This window comes from Chanodichthys erythropterus, chromosome 1 (genome assembly GCF_024489055.1).
Source record: "Chanodichthys erythropterus isolate Z2021 chromosome 1, ASM2448905v1, whole genome shotgun sequence".
NCBI classification, from domain to species: Eukaryota; Metazoa; Chordata; class Actinopteri; order Cypriniformes; family Xenocyprididae; genus Chanodichthys; species Chanodichthys erythropterus.
This window is the reverse complement of record NC_090221.1, coordinates 14,646,103-14,660,068: the sequence shown is the minus strand read 5'-3', so window position 1 is coordinate 14,660,068 and position 13,966 is coordinate 14,646,103.

Below are 13,966 nucleotides of genomic sequence, written 5' to 3'. Positions count from 1 at the left end.
GTAGGAGTTCTGTTGACATGAATTTGTTTCCTAGAAGATGCATGAGTTGGTTCATCGACATTCTCTTAAGGTGTATTTGTACTGCTATCTGTAGATATCTAAAGCGGAAGCCCATTAAGCAATTTGTCAGATAATCACATTGCTTCATTTGTGTCTGTGTATGTCGGAGTGAAATCAAGCAAAAGTCAGACTGGATGCGCTTGTGTGCAATTAAATGCACATCAGTGGGCAGGCATTCAGATTAGATTAACAGGACATGACATTTTCTTGGTTGGAGACAGATGCTTGCTCCATTTCTTGCCCAATATTTTTGATGGCAGATTTACACTAATTCATTTGCATTTTTTCCTTATGACACCCAAATTGTGCATTCACATAGTAAAAAAAATAGGAGTTAATCTTTACTGGTCAAATATGATTTGATAAAATGATGGTATTATTCCTGCTTAGTATGCAGCCTAATAATAACGTAATGACAAGAAGTTCATGTCTGTCAGACGCTTGAGTGTTTCAATATAATTTCATGCATCTATAACTAGGTCTCTTTACTCAATTTTCCACTCTGGCAATCCTGATTATTCTACAGCTGATGCAAACCTAATTTAGCTTTCAAAGAAAGCCTATTGACCATCTAGCAACAAGTCAGAAAAGCTTTGGAAAACAAACTTCACAAATGTACAAAAAGAGCTACTTCATTGACTGCTGCTCTGGTGCTTTGACATAGTTAACTTGCAAAAGGAAAACAAGTCCTCTGTGTCACATTAATTAGTTCCAATGTGTGTGCTATAACCCACAGCTGAACCTCCAAGACTGCTGTATAATCAAATCACTGTGACAACAAATGGAACAAGTCATTCAGAGCTAACCATGGGTCATAGTAATTAAATTGTTTTACAGTTTTAAACACTATAATTTCTAGACAATTGCATTTGTATTGCAAATCTATTTGTGAACTAGTGTAAAGAGCATACCATATGAATAAATACAGTACTGATCAAAGTTGTACACTGTAAAAAAAATCCCAGTAAAATTTACGGTAAAAAACCGGCAGCTGTGCTTGCCAGAACTTTACTGTAAAAAATACAGTAGCAACGTAAAAAAAAAATGGTTAAATTTACGGTAAAATAACATATTTCATTAACTGATATAATGATTTGCCAACCTAATGAAGTACTAATATCTGTTTTGTACCTTTATAATACACTGACAGTCACCAAACACAGTGGTGATAAGAGTCACATGATGAATCAAAGTTCATCACAAGCAGATTTTCCACAAGCTGAAAAGGACAACACTTAACATACAGAAGGTGCAAACAGTGTCATTCACACACACACTAAACACCATCATGGTAACATGCATGAACTTTTAAAAATGCAATAAACATTAATTTAACAACATTAGATGTAACATAAAACCCTAATGTACATAACTGATTAGAAAAAAATGAGAAAAACTAAGAAGAAACAGAGTTATTTCAACGAAAATATATCAATTGTGAAGTGGCACGCAGGGAATTGTGGGAATGTCAAATTACGTTTTTTCACTGTAAATTTTACAATGAATTGTTATTTTTCACTTCCAAAAACTGTGAATTTAACGGTATTTTACCGTAAAATTACATTAAAAGTACCATTAGATCTTTTACAGTTATTCACCATATATAGTACGGAAACTTTCTGTAAACCAGTTGACAGTTTTTCACCGCAGCATTTTTACAGTCTTTTACTGTTAAAATCACGGCCAATTTTTACAGTGTAGGCTGGTTTGAAAATCTGTTCCTATTGACATTATTCCTACTGGCACACTAAAGCAAAAGATCTTAAAAAAAAATTCTGAAACATCTAATGTGCCTAGCTTGTACAGTACTGTTCTACTGTGACCGGGAGGGGACATGTTCGATTCACTTAGTTTTTTATCGTGGCCACAAGATATTAATTTGTGGGAACGTGATAATAAGTCGTTCCCTCACCATATGATCTCAAGGCCACATCTCGTGGCCACGACATTAGGATGTTGTTACCTTGATATTTTTCTTGTGGCCACGACTTCATTATGTTGAGGGAACGACATCTATTTCTTATGGCCACGAGTTACATTTGTAAACAATCTGCGCTACCATAGCAACCTGGAACTATCAGAAATGGATAAGATTATAATAATATTTATTTTTAATTAAGAAAAAGCACGGAATTAAGAAGTGATTATTAACATGTTGCCTATTGTGTTGTGTGCGATGCCTACAGCAGCATTCGAATGAAGTTTATCAATAAATATTAGAATATGCCATGTTTATTTTTATCACATCCAACAGTCTTTTAAATCCATTCACTGATTGTTATTTTTTTTATTTCATATTTTTACATTATTTATTATTATTATTATTAGGTTATCATTATTGGTTAAATGTTTCTTATTCATTGTTATGTAGCCCTATTTGCTTTATTTCCCCCTTCATTTCGTGTATCCTTTCTGTAGGCCTATATTATGTTGTTAGCTATATTTTGTAAATACTTTAAATGCCAGATCATGCCAATAAAATGTGACTTTATGACTGTATTGTAGCCGTGATGATAGGATAAATGAGCGTCTGTTATCATTTGTAGACCCTCGTGCCCGTGACAGCATTTGAATGAAGTTCGAATAATTTATTATTAATTGTTTGTTAAAGGAATATTTAAGATAAAAAAAGATAGACAAAAGCTTAATGTTATTAATTTTATTTAGATTTAATAGGCATATTAAAGTACTCATGAAATCAAAATTGTCCTTATTTATTTTGTTAGCTCAAATTGCTAGTTTTGTGGTCAACAATTCATCTGTGCAAGTCAATCCACAAAAAAAAAAGTTTGGCTTTGTAATATTTAATCAAAATCTGATAATGCTCCTCCCCTGTGCAACGGTGCCCCTTTTCTAATGACATCAGTTTGATGGCTTGGGTTGAAATCGCTTAAACCACTCGCCTGCAACCGTTAGTCTGCTATAAGTGAGATATGGAGAGGAGGAGTGCTGAAGTAAAACTCTGCCCTCTATTCAATATTCCATTTCACTTTGAAATACGTCACAACACTGGAGAAAAGTCGTTTGCAACTTCCGGTTCACGCGGACTTTAATAATAATAATAATAATTATTATTATAATAAAGACACGATCAGATTAAAAGGCTGTGAGATGGGATGGATAAATGATCATTATCATTAAATGAAGTTTGTTATCAAATTGATAATAAACTTCATTTGAATGCTATAGTGGCAACATCGCGCTCAATAGGCTATTTATAGCTTATTACATTGCATGCGATGTTGACTATATAGACAGCATTCAAATAATAATAATTTCTTAATTCTGCACTTATTTTATCATTCTTAGTTCCAGGTTGCTATGGTAGTGCGCAATGTTTACACATGTAACTCGTGGCCATGAGAAATAGATGTCGTTCCCTTAAGATAATGAAGTCGTGGCCACAAGAAAAATATGTCGTTCCCTCACCATATCTCGAGGCCACGACTTTACAACGACTTATTATCACTTTCCCACGAGTTTATATGTCGTGGCCACGACAAAACGAATTGAACCGAACATGTCCCCTCCTGGTCACCGTACTGTTCAATACAACACCTGTAATTTATATATATATATATATTTTTTTTACAGAGTATTCTGCAATACTTTTATTCTGACTGGTCATTTGCAGCATTCTGATGTGAAATATTTTTATATAGTGACTGCTATTTATTTTGTCTATATTTACTGTATACTTTTCGCATTGTTCTTGCTGGTCGTTATTACAAAAGAAACCCCTTCAGGATAATGTAAATATTCTCTGCAGCAGTTTATTTTGTACATATATTTGTGTATATATAATTTTATTAATAGAAAAAAAAAAACAGTTAGCATCTGCCTTATTTTTTGTCACTTGAAATCTAGAGATGTAGAATAAATGCTATTAAAGGGATAGTTCACCCAAAAATTAAAATTACCCCATAAAACTTTATAAAGTAAAATAACGAGCTTCCAGCACGACAGCTATACGCATTCGGCTCATGTCAAAAATGCGTTAACTTCCGCTTAAGACATACACAATGACATGACGTTCTACGCTATGTCCTACCTTATAATGCGTAGTACGTCATGTCATTGTGTACTACATTGCGGAAGTTAACGCATTTTTGACGTAAGTTGAATGCAAATGACTGTCGTGCAGGAAGCTCGTTATTTTACTTCATAAAGTTTTAAATAAGGATTAAAGGATAAATCGATTCACTTCAGAAGGACTTTATTAACCCCCGGAGCCATGTAGAGTACGTTTTAGTATCAATGGATACACTTTTTTTGGACTTAAAAAACACATCCTCCAATCACTCCCATTATAAGCTTGAACGAGCCAGGATATTTTTAATATAACTCTAAATGTGTTCGGCTGAAAGGAGAAAGTCATATTCACCTAGGATGGCTTGAGGGTCAATAAATTATGGGGTAAATTTTATTTTTGGGTGAACTATCCCTTTAAGGATTGTATTAAGAAACCATATTACAATAATGTCAAAACTTACATATGCTTTTAGAGTCTTTTTAAAGAGATTTTTTTGTACCACACTGGGCTTTTCAATGGCACAGTAGGTCACAGTTAAAGGTTGTAGAGTCTGAGACTAAACATCTGAGCTTCAGGCTAATTCATCCCACTCAGGAAGAGTAAGCGCTGCCACTACCGCTTCAAGAGAGGCCACAACAAAACCTTTAATTACGATAGAATTAATCCTCTCCGTAAAATGCTGAGAGTGGGTGCAGACCAAGCCATTTTGGCTTAGCTCAGATCCCTGCAAGGGGTTAGGAGCCATTAAACATGGCCTCTCCATGTGGTGACCATTTTTTTTCTTCCTTTTTGGCTGAGCACCTTGTCTTTTCATTAACTTGTTCCTAAGCATCCTTGTATTTCTTTCATGAGTCTGAAGTGTCAGTGTGCTCTCATATGAATCAATCAATGTAATTATTCGCTTGATTGAACCCCTTAATTATTTTTGGCTGATTTGTTTCTTGAACAGCTGAATATTCAGAGGATACTCTTGAGTGTGGTTGAGTATTTTAAGAGTCATCATATATGCGAGTTGAATAATATATCCGGGATAGTGTTGACATATTAAATAACCCCACAAAGCTTAGTCTTGCTTATTTATCAAATAACCAGGATGTTTGCAGGAACCGGAATTAATTACTGGTCGCATAGTTGCTAGCTGAAATGTAGGAGCAGCAATAAATAGCCCATGCTAAAGGACAGATTAATCATTCACCGAGTGCTACTCTAGTGGATAGGGGCCTCTCTAATGTCACATACCTTATGCACATTATCAACGCAAACACTCGTAAATAAGAGCCTTCCTACCATGTGCGGCTTTTCTTGACATGGGATAATGTGCTATTGAGCAGGAGAGCCACACCGATGAAAAACTGCATTTACAGTAAATTGATCAAGTGTGGTAATATTAGGTAAATATCCTCACCATTTCCCACTTCACTCTGTCAGGCTGCAAAATTTAGTGCAGCCATGAAGAATAATGTCCCACACCTGAATGCTGGCATATACTGTAAATTACATAGAGCTCACCACCACAAGTGCTGATGGCTGGCTGAAGAACTTATGAGTTCTGTGAAAATTGAACAAACAAGTTAATACAGTCTCATGGAGATTTTTTAACCTAGTGATCTTTTCGCATTGACAGTCTCGATTGAAATGTGGGCCATTTCCTGTTATTTGCGAGAGGTCTACGCATGGCCTCAGGGGTTTTATCAGGAATACAGCATTCTAATGAATGTATTCATCATGTTATTTTCTCTAGAGGGTGGTAATTCACTCTGTAGTATATATGGCGTGACAGAGTTTCCGAGCTCTGTGGCGCTAACTCCAGCGTTAGAGGCTGCAGTAAGATGGTGATTTAGCAGGCTGTCACACCGCACCCAGAGGGCAAGCTCCAGTTTTTGCCATCGTCCTTCTGGGCCATAAATAATTCCCAACGTGCTGCTGTGTGATGGCTTCCGTAATAGTGCCAGGCAGCATGCTGTGACCGGTCACTGTCAGCCGTGCCCACCTGAGACCCACAAACACTGGGGAGCGGAAGTCTAGCATCCAGTGCCACTGCTCAAAGCAAGCCCACTTCTGGCCACTACCACTGAGGACTTATCCCAGATAGAGCTGTTCATGTAAACGTTGTGTTCTTTTAGACAGGTCTGCCTCAGGCCCAATGATAGAGAAAAGAATGTGTTTACCCTTGAGGAACCAGTTCTTCTGCACTGTTTTTTTTAGGAATCCTGACATGCGATCAGTGTATTGAATCATAAAGCTCTAGAAGACACACCAGGGGATTGGAGCTGGGAGATGTGGAATCCCTTGACAAACATGGAAGTATTCTGCATTTTGCCTTTTTATCACATGCAGCTCTCCTGCAATCTTCCCAGCACTTCCTGTAATAATTGGTGTACCCTTGTGGACCTATGTAATATTGGAATTATGTTGTTAAAGGGTTAGTTCATCCAAAAATGAAAATTCTGTCATTAATTACTCACCCTCATGTAATTCCACACCCATAAGATCAGACTGTAAGTTCATCTTCGGAACACAAATTAAGATATTTTTGATGAAATCCGAGAGATGTCTGAGACAACAATTTAATCACAACTTTCAAATTCTAGAAAGGTACTAAAGACATGGTTAAAATAGTCCACGTGACTGCAGTGGGTCAACCTGAATGTAATGAAGCAACGAAAAGACTTTTTGTGTGCATCAACAAAACAAAAATAACAACTTTATTCAACAATATCTTTTCTTCTGTGTCATTCTCCTATGCTGTTTATGTACAGTGCTTCCATTATTGGCCGGCTTCTGCATCAGCATCATACGCATGCGTTGTGCTGCTTACGCGAACAGCGTCAGCCAATACTGAGCCTCCGATCTGACGTAGAACATGAAAACGTTGACTTTTTTTTTTGCGCATAAAAAGTATGCTCGTCGCTTCATAAAATTAAGGTTGAATTGAGGAGTCAGACAGCTCTTGGATTTAATAAAAAATATCTTAATTTGTGTTCCGAAGATAAACTAAGGTCTTACAGGTTTTCATTTTTGGTGAACTAACTCTAAGTTCTTACATGTAAAGGGTTAGTTCACCCAAAAAAGAAAATTCTGTCATTTATTACTTACCCTCATGTCGTTTCACACCCTTAAGACCTTCGTTAATCTTCCGAACACAAATTAAGATATTTTAGTTGAAATCCGATGGCTCCGTGAGGCCTCCATAGGGAGCAATGTCACTTCCTCTGTCAAGATCCATAAAGGTACTAAAAACATCAGTTCATGTGAGTACAGTGGCTCAATATTAATATTATAAAGCGACGAGAATATTTTTGGTGCGGCAAAAAAACAAAATAACTTATTTTGTGATGACCGATTTCAAAACACTGCTTCAGGAAGCATCGGAGCACAAATGAATCAGTGTGTCGAATCTGCAGTTCGGAGTGCCAAAGTCACGTGATTTCAGTAGCTTGGCGGTTTGACCCGCGATCCGATTCATGATTCGATACACTGATTCATTTATGCTCCCAATCTTCCTGAAGCAGTGTTTTGAAATCGGTCATCACTAAATAAGTCGTTATTTAGGTTTTTTGCCGCACCAAAAGTATTCTCGTCGCTTTATAATATTAATATTGAGCCACTGTACTCACATGAACTGATTTAAATATGTTTTTAGTACCTTTATGGATCTTGAGAGAGGAAATGACATTGCTCCCTATGGAGGCCTCACGGAGCCATCGGATTTCAACTAAAATATCTTAATTTGTGTTCCAAAGATTAACGAAGGTGTTACGGGTGTGAAACGATATGAGGGTAAGTAATAAATGACGGAATTTTCATTTTTGGGTGAACTAACACTTTAAAGGGATAGTTTATCTAAAAATTAAAATCCTCTTATCATTTATTCATGTTGTTCCAAACCTGTATGACTTTCTTTCTTTTGTGGAAAATCTAAGATATTTTGAGAAATATCTGTATTTTTGTGCATACAGTAGTGAGGAAAAAACAAAAAAAAAAAGAAATCTAAAGGTTTGGCTACCAACATTTTTTTTTTTTTTTTTTTTTCTTTTTGAAATTTCTTCTTTTGTGTTCCGCATAGGAAAGAAATGCATACAGACTTGGAACTATATGAGGGTGAGTAAATGATTACTTTTATTTTATTTTATTTTTTACATGAAAAAGCCCTTTAGGTGAACAACCAGATCACTGAGTCAGTAATTTAAACTCTTAAACCACATTAGTGTAATTTGTAAATGAATAATTTAACATGATTTGTTACAATAGCTTAAATAGAAATCACTGGCCTCAATGGTCCCTATGATCTGCTTTAGCTTTGGGAAACACAGTCCTGACTGGTTTTGAGAACTGGATTGACCAATTCATTAAAAAGGTTCAACTCAAAAGAACAGTTCGTTCATGAATCGGACAATGCTACTTCCCTTATTAATATGATCGCTCAAAGAAGAATTAGGGCAGATTTTTGGCTGAATTTGGCTCTGTTCCTCACATTAATCTTACAACTTCAGAAGACTTGGAATACAGTGCATGAGTCATATCGGTCATTTTTATGGTGTAGTTTTGCCATCTTGGAGCTTAAAAGCATCGGTTCTCATTATTTTAAACCAAATAATTGGTCTGGATATTCTTAAATTCACCTTTGAACAGAAGAAAAAAAAAGTAATGTGTGATCGAAACAACATGAGGGTGATTAAAATTTCTTTAAGGCACTGAACCGAACCTCTGCTGTCCCAGGGGTTTGCTTTTGTAGAATTAGAGCTGAAGAACTGGGCAGGTCATGTGGTTCTCTGTGTGAGGCAAAAAAAGAAGTTATGAGAGAGAATGTAGCTGCCAGTCCTGCCCTGTCAAGGGCAAGGGACCTGCAAGCAATACAGAGAGTGAGCCTGATGGTAGAGGGACAGAATAAAAGGAGGAGACTGAAGAAGAGAGAGATAGTGCTCTTTTCTTCCATCGTAGCTGGGGAGGCACACACTGACTGTTCTGGCATCACTGTGATCTTCAAAGTCACTCACACTAACCCTTGCTCAGGAGGGGCAACATGAAATCTGCCCTCAGGGGGGGGGGGAGCTTTGCCACTTCAAAGTTTTTTTCTACACTTATATCACTCTCTCATTTCCACCCTCTCCAAACCCCATATTCAAATTAACTTTATCTTTTTCATTTACTCTAACAAGAGAATGCCAAATGAAGCTTTGTTCAAGGCTGGATTAGATATATCTTAGTGACACAAAGGTTACAGCGGGTAATTAAAATTTCCGCCAGCACAGTCACAATATATCACACTGTCACTTTTTTACGGTACAACTGGCAGTTTCTGCCTTTCTGCCTCTCTCTTTCTTCTCATTTCAATTGAAGGAATGAGGACGAGAATGCAAGAACAGGTATCTTTCAGTTCTTTGTTTACCACCCGTAAGTTCTCACCTTGTATTTCACCTCGGGCCACAAAAATGTTCTTACTCTGTTTTGTTATAATTCTGCATCCTGTTTTCATGTCACATCTCAAACTGCAAAACCTGAGCCTTGAGACCAATTTTCACTTGTTGTTTTTTTAATATCCAAGTTCTGTTTTGCTTCAAAACCAATCCCATATGTAATGTAAACTCAGCACACACAGCGTAGCATACAAATCTGTCAGTTTGTAATTCACAAAAAAAAAAAAAAAAATCATACTAGTGTTAAAAGTGCTGAAGGGAGGATGTCAACTTACATTTGAAGTATTTTGAAATGCTCCATGCCTTCTCTCTCTTTTTTTCTTCCAGAACATGCTTGAATTTGAATGAGTGTACTCTGCATTTTATATTCACTACTGTGTGTGAATCAAAATATGGTCATTCTCATTAAATGAGAGCACTGCAGGAGAGAGACAGAGATGATGAATGGCAAACCCAAAGGATAACAGTGAAGTCAGCACAAGTCGCAATGTTCAGTGCTGAATAAAATACAATGTAATGCTAATTAGCTCTGATTCCCTCTGAGTCCATGTAGGCTGTGGGGAATTTCAAGACATATCATAACCAGGGGTTAAATTGAGGTGGTACAATCCAGAATAATGGACTAAACATTTCTTTCAGATATCCATTTATATTGAGTAGTAGCTTTGCTTTGTTTATCAGAAACTATAGCCAAAAGCAAAAGATTATTCCCAAAAGTAAGACTCATATAGAGTTTTGTGATATTTCTACACTGCTGTTCAGAAGTATGTGGTTGGTAAGATTTTAAATGTATTTGAAAGAAGTCTTGGTAAAACTTAATTTGAGGGTCTTTTAACTAGTTAGCATGCATATTAATAGAATATTGGCTATTTATTAGTGCTTATTAAGCACATATTAATGCCTTATTTTGCATGATCTTATTCTACATTCTTAATCCTACTCAATACCTAAACTTAACAACTACCTTACTAACTATTAATACGCAGTAAATTAGGAGTTTATTGAGGGAAAAGTCGTAGCTAATAATTTATATGTGTTCCCTATACTAAAGTGTTACCGAAGTCTTGTATGCTTATGCATCAAGGCTGCATTTATTTGACCAAAAATACAGTAAAATCTATTGTGAAATAATATACACTCTAAAAAATGCTGGGTTGAAAACAACCCAAGTTGGGTTGAAAATGGACAAACCCAGCAATTGGGTTGTTTTAACCCAGCGGTTGGGTTAAATGTTTGCCCAACCTGCTGGGTAGTTTTATTTAACTTAACTATTGTTTAAAAATTACTGTATTGCTTAATTAAAATTAACCAAAAGTATGTTGGAAATGAACATTTATTAATGTTCAATGAATAATTATTAAACAATAAACATTTATTAAATTGCTTATTAATACATTTATATTAATAAACTATTACACTATTAAATGTATATATATAAAATAATAAAGCTTATTAATAAACATTCACCTTTTGTCTATTATTGTTGTCTCTAATTGCATCTGGTTTTTAATTTCCCAACTATTTTGGGTTCATTTTAAGCTAGCCATATAGCAATTTTTAAATAATAGTTGGTTTAAATAAAACTACCCAGCAGGTTGGGCAAACATTTAAACCAACCGCTGGGTTAAAACAACCCAATCGCTGGGTTTGTCCATTTTCAACCCAACTTGGGTTGTTTTTAACCCAGCATTTTTTAGAGTGTACTCTATTTTAATATATTTTAAAATATAATTTATTCCTGTGATAGTAAAGCTGAGTTTTCAACATTATTATGATCCTCCGAGAAACATTTTCTATTATTATCAATGTAAAAAAAAGTTTAAAAGAACAGCAATGGAAATTATTTGTAACTTTATAAATGTCTTTGCTGTCTCTTTTGATCAATGTACTGTGTCCTTGCTGAATAATATTAATTTTAATTTCTTTAAAAATATTACTGACCCCAAATTTTTGAATGCAAGGGGTGTTTATAGGCATTTCACTTTTGATTTATTTGTTTTGTTTTGTACAACCCTGGTTCACATTTAGCTTGGTTGTGTCAGTAGATCCGTGAAAGAATATATTTTTTTATACTTCAGATGTAAGCTATTTGTTCAATGTGTTATGTTTGTTCATGTGAAGGTGTTGATAAAAGAATGACAGGTTTCATCTCTTCAAGCTGAACACATACCTCGCTAGCAGACAGTGTGTTTATGTATGTTTTATGTTTGTCGATAACAACATCTTTCTTGAATCTAGTCCACAGTTTCACTCAATAACATAATATTTGTTCTCATTCCTTTCCCGCTGCCCCTCTTATAAGCAGCCTTTCTCATTTAATTAACTCATGAAAGAGCTGTCTTACAATGCCATTTTGCGTAGCGAAATATCATTGCCTTATCATGAGTCTCCAATGTCATTGCAATCCACCATAAAAATAACACAGCTTATACACAATAACTTGCAGTCTCTCTCTGAAATGATGCTATTGTTCATTTGACAGGCATGCAAAGTAATAAAAGTTGTATTTTTTATTTTTTATTTATTAGATCCTCACAGTAAGGGATGTGGATTGACTCGCTGTGCTAAAATGTCATGCGAGCCGCACTCTCTCATTTGTTTCTGCCCACGCTGTGTATCCAAAAGGCCACCATTCCTTAGAATAAGTTTACACGGCCCACATCAGCACCCACCTTCTCTGGACTTGTAGCTGTTGCCAAAAAACTGTATATGGACACTTTGTAATATTTTAGCTTCTGTGTAATCGAGTATATTTTAGTATGTTGTGTTATGAGTTCATTTATTTTCTCTTTACTCAACAGGTAGCCCACATCATTCGAGCCATTATTGCTTTATTTTTGTGGCCCCTAACATGCCTATTTATGAATGTACACTACTGTTCAAAAGTTTGCGATAAGTAGATATTGTTTTTTTGAAATTAGGAATTATGAATTTAATACTTATATTCAGCAAGGATTAAATCAATAGTGACATTCAGAGCACGTGAGTGGAGCGAAGAGCGCCTTTTTGAAGATTCCACTCCGCTTGCTCAGTCCACTCAGGGCTGCTTGTTTAACCCAGAATGCTCTTTGTGATATGCTGGTTTGAGAATATGCAAAATAAGCAAAAGGTCTAAGGTTATGGAGTTCAAATATTGTTTTAATGAAGTTGCGAACCTTGTACATAGCCTAAATGCACCCTAAACATCAAAGTTAATAACAAAAAAAGAGGAGAAAATGAAAGGGAGTGAGTGTATTACTTTGTCTACAAAAATATTAAGCACAACTGTTTTCAATATTGAAAATAATCACTGTAAACCTAAATAATTTGGGCTAACTCAAAAAATTTGAGGTAATCAGTTACATTTACAATTTTAAGTTAGCAGAACTATCAAGTTTAATAACAATCTAATTCAGAAAATGTCAACTTGCTAATTTGCTAATGTTAACAGTAGCATGGTACGCCTATAGCACTACTGAATGAGTACAGCAACTTAAAACATGTAACTTACCTGCTCTCAAACCAAGCAGCATGTCACTTGTCACCATGGCAACTCTCCAAAGACCAACCTGGTCTCATGACGAAAAACGTACCTGTGGGCACGTTTTCACGAGTCGCGAAATACGTCGCAATGAGTACATATCGCTGCAGTTTCGCTCTGAAATGTCCACTGAGCGGCGCTAAAAGCGTGTTTTTATGCCGGAGCAGATAATAGGGTGAATGCGGTATGTTTTTATGACGTTGCTTTTTAGACGAATTGCTACGGTTCTCGATTTGACATTTGCGCTCCGTTTTGATTTAAAATAACGTCTCACCGACGCTACGCCTAAACCTACCCGATAGCGTTAACAAAAGCAAACGTCACGTAAGAAGCGTCCGCGATCGTACCGTTTTTCAGCTCGTTTAGATCTCTTTTTTTTTTAACCAGTCAGTCGCCTCTCACGGGATTCGTAACCCAGGCAGGGAGAATCGACTCTTCGTTGTAAGTCCAATTCCGTATTGGCTGAGCTACCGAGCAAGCTTGGTCATGGCCAAAAAAAGCAAAACGTATAGAGCCGGTTAAGCGAAGCAAAGTCCAAAGTACTTTCGTTTACAAATTGGGCACTCTGGTAAAATGCGTTTTGAAGACGTAACATCATTGTAACGAAGGTTCTTTGTGTAATGGGAAGGAAGAGGACAGGGATCGGCTTTGGGCTGCTGACAGTCTTTATTCTCACCAGAGAAAAATATCAAACACATAAACAAAAAGACGGTGCAACGCACACTCAATAATTCCACATCCAAGGACGGGCTTCACTCCACGACACGAGCACAGCTCACTTAGTCCGACTGTCAGCAGTCCCTCTCTCTCTCCCACGCTCCTGCTTCTCCTGGCGTTTTATCCTGTCTCCACGCCAGTTACTGGAACGAGAAACAGGTGTTCGTGATTTACATTCAACCCGTTCAATCACCGCACATCCCCAGACACTCCCTCCTG